Below are 7548 nucleotides of genomic sequence, written 5' to 3'. Positions count from 1 at the left end.
TCATATCCTGCAATTCCACCCCTAAATTAACAGTGTTTCCAAAGTACAATATCAGAGGCAGCCGGGAAATTACATAATAATACACCGTGGGAGAGGAGATTCTTTCTGATCCTTCAGGCATTTGTTCGATGTGCTGACACAAAATATTTGATTCCTCTCTTAGCTGTCTTATGGGGAATGGAAATAAATGCTACTAAGCATCAGGGAATTACCTGGTCCTACTCTAACTGTGGGAACAAGCTCCGCGTGACCCCGGCCCCGCAGGGCAAGCGTTCTGTGTCACTGCGGTACACCATGGCATTGGCGCCCACGCTGTTGAACCCAGGAAGAACCTTAGGTCAAAATTTGTGAGTTGAAGTCTATTCACAGAGTCTCGGTTTACTCCCAAAATTGTGCACTTAAATTTCTTGGCAGACAGAAATGATTTTAAATGTTTTTTTCTTATAAGAGGAAAAATATTCTGGAAGGCAAAAAATCTTAAAATTTAATGGGGTGGCCTAAGGAAATCATTCAGTGAGTTCTCTGGTGATGATGATTTGCGGTCCCCTTAGCTTGTCATAGCAAAGGCAAAGTCATGTTGAGAAAGATTTTTGCTTATCAAAGTTGAGAGTTGATTATTCAACAAATATTTATCTGCACCTGCCTTATGTCTGGCACTGTGCTAGACACTTTCCAAAAATTATCTCCAATTTTTACATTCAGTCTGTGATGCAATTACTTTGAGTGGCTCATGTCAGTCCTTTCAACAAGACAATCGCTGTTTGAGACATTATAACATTTTCCCCTGTTTGTTGGCTTATTCATGGACTATCGCCCTTTCTCCAAATTGCGAAATAAATTTAGAGTCAGTATAGTACTGTGGAAAGAGCATTGGTTGCAGAATGGGAAGACCACTGGCAGTAGGAGGAAGATCGGAGGTGAAGATAAAAATGATGCTGAAACTGAGAGAGAGAAAACCACTGAATTTAGGGCAAAAAGAAGTATCAGTGTCTAGTGTTACAGGATAACTAAGAATGATCAGATCCGCGGCCATTCGAGGCCCAGTGTTACTGGGTGGGAGCTGCAACGGTGGCCAAATAAGTGTTTAGCAACGGTCCCTTATCTTGGGTGAGGGACTAGTATAGGACACAAAGCTGAAAAGGAAAGCTAATATCAATATTCAAATACAAGCAAGAAAAAAAATTGAGCAGCATAAAGTCATGTTTCTAAGTTATTTAACGTAAGACACAACTTCTGCTTGGGGCCGAGGGGTAGTAAACTGGCACCAGGTTAGTTTCCCTGCCTTAAAAAAGCAAACACAATCTCCGACCCTGCCAAAACAAAAAAAAAAAAAGAAGAAAAAAGTGAACAGAAACAGAACAAACCATGGGGTGACTGTGTTAGGCAGCAGTCCCGGAGTGAAGGGACTGGAGGTGGAGGTCGCCAGGCCAGAGCACAGAGACTGACTGAACACCTAGGCATCCTGCTGAGAACAGGGAAGGCCACGCCTTCATTGTGCGAAGTCTGCCCTAAAGAGCAAAAGTGAGGCCAAGAGCGGGGGAGAGGGTACAGCGCAAAGTTGGGTAGAAACCGTGACATTGCCAGGTTGGTTCAGGCACGGTGGTCAGATGATCTGCTTTCACTCCCATGAAAACAATGGTGCCAATAAGTTTCGAACCTCATGCCCCAAGTGAGGTGGGGTTTTTAAACAGAAGGACCAGCACTTCAATATGTAGCTACTTTTAAATGGACATAATTGAATCAATAAGTAAACGGTTTTATTTGGACATTTCCTTGAAAAATTTAAAACCCAAATAGAAGTTTCTATCTTGGCTCATCAGCACAGAGATCCCAAAGCAATGAGAAATTGCACCCTCCCCCCCCCCCCCCCCGCCCCACCACGCACTCAGAATCCATCCACACCAAGCTGAGTTCCTGCCACACTTCCTCAGGTTTGATTCATCTGCTAGAGAGGTTCGCAAAGCTCAGGGAAATATTTTATTAGATTATGCATAGGACAAGGTATGCAGGCAGGGGTACAAGCTTTCCTGGCCTCTCTGAGTGCACCATTCTCCCAGTACCTCCCCGAGGCTGCCAGTCCAGAAGCTCCCTGACCCCTGTCCTTGTAAATTTTTAATGGAGGTCCCCTTACATAGGTTCAGCTGACTAAATCATTGGCCCTTGGTATTTAACTTCAACCTCCCTTTCCCTGAGGTTCGGGGGCTGGGACTGAAAGTTCCAACCCTCTAGTCACCAGGCGACACTATCTAGGTGGCAGCCACCCTTCACCTCATAAGCATCAACCCAAGTGTGGTTGAAAGGGGCTGGTTTTGAATAACAAAAGACTTTTTTTATTGCTCCTACCACTAAGCAGGACATGAAGATCAGATCTGTATTTCTTATTATAAATCACAATAATTGTATTTTCTTGTCAATCAGCAATCATCTCCTTGTAAAGTCAAGCATGGTGGCTGACACTCAAGCCACACAGGACACGCTGACAATCTACACTTTAACAGAATACGCCAGGCAACTCCTATGCTCAGTAAAGTGTGGGAACCATTGGCTGAGGTTAATTCACTAGTTAACTTCTTGCTCTTTCTTCAAACAGGTGTCTAGTAACCAGAATTCCATTTCAGAATGTAACTGAAAAAGTGTTGTCATAGAGATAATCCTGAGCAAACACAAAGCATTGATTTGTTAACATAAGTATGCTAGTCACAAATTACTTGCAACCCGCCCCTTCAGTGATCAACAAATAGGAGGTTGTATATTCTTGAGAGTCAAGGTCAGACTCTAGGGCAGGGTCTTCTTACCAGCTGCGTAGCTTTGGGCAAGCTCTTTGGGTTTTAGTTTCCTCATTTAGAAAACAGGTTTGATAATAAGGTTTCTGCTGTACAGGTCGGCTGTGAGGACTAAATACATTCACATGAGTAAAGTTTTTAGAAGAGTTCCCTTGTACATCCTCTCTGTACCTGATCTGGAATCCATCATCATTCTAGATCCGTTCCCACCCGGTCCCCTGTCTTCCTGGCAGATATCTGTCCTCTTGCTTTTTTATGGGGGTGTGGGGTGGGCACATACTGAGTAGTGAATTTTGTCATGAAGAAGTACATGAGATGAGGGAAATAACCTTCATCAAGTCCCCTTTGAGCAGTTTGTCCTGGAGCAGTATTTCATCTTTGCTTTCTACAGTGTGACAGGTAGACAAGAGCACCCAAAGATGCCCTTGCCTATCTCCAGAACTCGTGAATATGTTGTCTTATGTGGCAAAGGGATTTTCCGGACGTGATTAAGAACCTTGAGATGGGGAGAGTGTCTTGGACTATCCAGGTGGGCCCAATGCAATCATGAGGCCTTTAAAGTGGAGGACTTTCCCCAGGTGAGGTCAGATGGAGCCACAATGCTGCAGGCTTTGAGGGTGAAGGAAGGGGCCGTGAGGTGGAATGAATGCAGGCAGCCTACAGAAGCTGAAAAAGTTGGGGAAACGACTCCTCCCCTGGAACCTCCAGAGAGAATACGGTCCTGCCAACACCTTGATTTTCAACTGGTGAGATTCATGTGGAAATCTGACTCGCAGAACTGCAAGATAACAAATGTATCTTGTTTCAATGAGGCCACTGACTAATTCGTCACAGTAGTAATCTTTAGAGACCTCTGTTTTTTTTCATTAGAATAATATATATCTGACTCTTCATTTTTATCTTTTGTACCCAGAAAATAATTTCTTCCTGCTCTAGTGACACACCCATAGCCCTTCAAAATGAAGTCTCGAAGCCTTGGCTACGAGAAATTGAAGGCTGGTATTTGATTTCAGTGGCTCACCCATCCTCCAGTGCTGTATAAGTCAGAATTTCTCCCACTCTCCTGTATGTCATACCCTGACTTTCTTGTATTTAATTTTATTTACCTCTCTTCCTTTAACCTTCAGAAGTTTGTATCTATGGAATTTCCACCAGGTCATTTCTTAGAGACTTATTCTTGTGGAACTCCCTGTTACTTTATATATCCTTCTGACAGTGTGCCTGGAAATAGGGCCTGGCTCATTGTCAGTCACCTCATATGTCCCACCACTGTCAGACTCCATGAAATTACAGTGCAACTGACTGAACCTAAAAGAAATAATGCGAGGGGAGTATTTAAAGACCCCAGCTAAGAGATTTTAGAAATGTATTTTAAAAAAATGACATTACTTTAAACTTTGAGATAATTTTTAAAGCTGTGATTAAAAATAAATTTAAATGACAGAACAGTTAAAAGGTAGAACAGAGCCACCTATAAAATCGCATTGGACTCAGAAACCCCTGTGGAAGTAAATGTCTTCTGCACACTCAGATATGGTTTATGGCACCCATATTGTGCACGAGGAACAATAACAAAGTTTACAGCTCGGTGAAGGCACCCAAATTGATTTACGCTTCTTCCATGGGAGCATACATACACGACAGCCACCATCAGCAAGTCAGAGCTTAATTTTCTAATTTATTTAAGCACTCCCAAAGCTGTTTGCTGTCTTCTCCCAGAAACCTCGCAATAGTTTGCTTTGGCCGTAACATAAATTTCCTTGGGAAATTTGAACGCAACTGAAAATCATTTATCCTGGAGGTGAAATGGCCGAGGGTTGTTTCAGGTGAAAGACAAAGTTCCCACGGGAGTGTTTAGTGTGATGCGGTCATCAGAAATGTTGACGGGATCTTAAAAGAAACTAACCACATTCTCTACTGTGTTCCTTGGTGCTATTGTGACCACATCTGGAGTATTGGTTTCGGGCCACCCTTGATGAGGGGCTGAGATGGGTCAGAATGAGCTCAGAGGACAGGACAGGAATGTCTCTGCAAGGAATGTCCATTTGTCTAAGGATCAGATAGAGGTACTAAGATCTAGTGGAGAAGAAATATCTGGTGGAATATGGTTCAAACACCTGAAAGGATGGCATGTGAAGAAAGAGTTTTGGCTTTGTCTTTCTGAAAGGCAGAGAAGTGGGCTAGTGGATAGGAGTTACATCGAGGCTGATCTAAGTTCTTTACAAAGAAGAGATTTCCTGGGACCAGAACTCCCTGATCATGACGATGATGGGTGTTCTGTCCCCAGAACTGTGTAGCCAAGAAGCTTGTAGCTGTCAGGATCTCTGAGTTGCTTTACTCCCCATTGCACCCTCTCTGCCTGACGATGGAGTGAGACTGGGCATTAGCTGCTACCGAGAAGGAGTTTGGTCTCTGTTCCCAGAGCCTGATGCCTAGAGGGTGCAGTTAGGTGGCTTGGGGCCGGAGACGGCCACCCTATGTCACCATGCCCTCCTCCTGCCCTCCTCCTGTGGGGGATATTGTCAGTGATCATAGAACTCCCTTCTGTTGCATGAGTATAACCTCAGAATCCTTCCTAACACAACATGCTGCCATTATTAGAGTTGGCACACAAATGAAATCTCTTTGTCACCTCTGCTGTAGGACTAACTTGGGGTGTTATTTATTATGCCCTCAGATCCCAGCAGCTCCCTGATCTTAGAGATGCTTGTGTTGGGATTCTGCAAGTTACGTTTTTATTTTGCCAGCTGGGTCATTGTTCGTCTAGACGGATGCCGTAAGTCTGGAGGAATAAGAAGGGGCTTCATCTTATTATTTTCTGTGGCTTCCTGCTGTCTTTCCATAGTAGCAGCTGAATCCAATTTGCAGTTTTCCCAACACTCTCAGCAACAGCCTTGTGGTATCCTCTTCGGGGACAATAGAACCTTCCAGTCAGTAGGTCCTTTCAGAGGTTTGAGTTCCAACTGCCTGGGGCTTCTCAGTATTGTTTATTCCAACCCTTATCCTTTTTTTCCCCCTTCCCTAGAATTGCTACTTCTGTGATATTTGTCTTATTTTAGTTGCTTTTAACCTTGCAGCTAATTAAAAATTCTTTAGTTTCCCTGTTCAAATAACTAGTATGGTTTTTGTCCCATCTCTCATCAGTACCCTTGTTCATCTTCCTGACATTCTCTTCTTCCCTTCCCTCAATAGTGACCCAATGACCCTGCTAATCTGGCCCGAGTGTGGGCTGATAATGAGGTTCAGTACCAGCCACCACAGGTGGTTGGGTAAACTGTGCACCAAAAAGCTCTAGGGGGCGGCATTCACATTGGAATTGACATCAATCTATATATATTTAAGACAATTTCCAAGCAGTTGGGGAAGAGAAGGCATTTTAAAATTTACACTAAGCTAGTGATGCTTCAGTGTGTAACTAATTAAGGGGTGACTGTGTTTGATTTGATTATAGGCAGAGCTGGACGGAACTTTTACATCATCCAGTCCAATTCTCTTATTTTAATGTTGAGGAAAAACTTAAGTCTCAGAAATGATGGGGGAGCTGGGGCTGGGCCTTCTTGTGACTTGGGGTTGGAACTGGACCGCAGCACATCAGAATTGGTTGGCCAAACCAGAATGAACAGAACTGATATTCATCCTTCAGGCAGAGGCCAGTCCTGAGGCCCAGCAAAGCATGGGCAGCCCTACAATCCTGAGACCTCTCTGGCTCCTGCCTGGGAGGTCACTAATGAATCTAGATTATTGGGGGTGGGGTGGGGAGACACACACACACACACACACACACACACACACACACACACGTGTCCTGGAAAGAAGGCTCCAGAAGATATTGTGGGTGTTGCTGATAGAATGGAATTTAAAACACCTAAGTCATTTAATAGCTTAAAAAGCTATTAAAATAGCCTTTTAAGAGTGGTAGAAACATAACAGAAGTAATGGAGGGAGATTGGCTCCTATAGGCCATGTAACAGACTGTGTTCATGATTTGATGAGTTTTATGCTGAGTAAAATGTTAATGCCTGAATATAATATCAACCAATGCCCTATAATAGTATACTACAGTGTAGTGCAGGATAACAGTATAGTACAGTAATAATGAAGTGAGTATAATTTTACTAAAAACACTGTGAGCAAAAGGATCTGAAGAAAATAAGATGCAGACTACAACAATGGGAATGTTGTGGAATAACCCAAAGCAACACGAATCAGGGTGTTTGTGAAATGAGGAGAATGAGCTGCAGAAAGAAGCAAGTGATTCTGCTCTAAGTGAGGAAAAGGCCCAGTGGAGGGAGAGAAAACAGGAATTAAATTCACACCTGCGCTCTGATCCCAGGATGTATGCAATTATCTTAATTCCGAACTTCCTGTGGGTAAAATTTAGTTATTTTAAATAATTGCTACCACTTCTTGTACCAGGTGTTCTACAGGCACTTTGTACACATGCTCTTATCTTTTTAACCCTAAACAATTCGTGTTCCTCATTTTGGAGAGGAGGACACTGCAGCTCCCACACATCAAGTCATTGTTCAAGTTCTCAGCAGGATTTGGAGCTCAGTACTCTAAGGCCAAAGCCTGCGCTCTTCCCCTCCCCCTGTTGCCTTGCCTGCTTCTCTTATTCACCTCCTCGTTTTTTTCACCTCCAAAGCCATAGGCCAGTAGACTGCCTATGGCTTTGCGCTAAGCTGTTGATTCCAGTGCAGACCTATCACAGGGCCTCCCACCACATCCCTCTGTGTGGATGGAGCTTTGGAGGAGGAGAGCCAGG

Source organism: Artibeus jamaicensis, unplaced genomic scaffold, assembly GCF_021234435.1.
Source record: "Artibeus jamaicensis isolate MK-2021 breed Jamaican fruit bat unplaced genomic scaffold, CSHL_Jam_final contig_490, whole genome shotgun sequence".
Classification (NCBI taxonomy): Eukaryota; Metazoa; Chordata; class Mammalia; order Chiroptera; family Phyllostomidae; genus Artibeus; species Artibeus jamaicensis.
Note: the sequence above shows the minus strand (reverse complement) of the source record.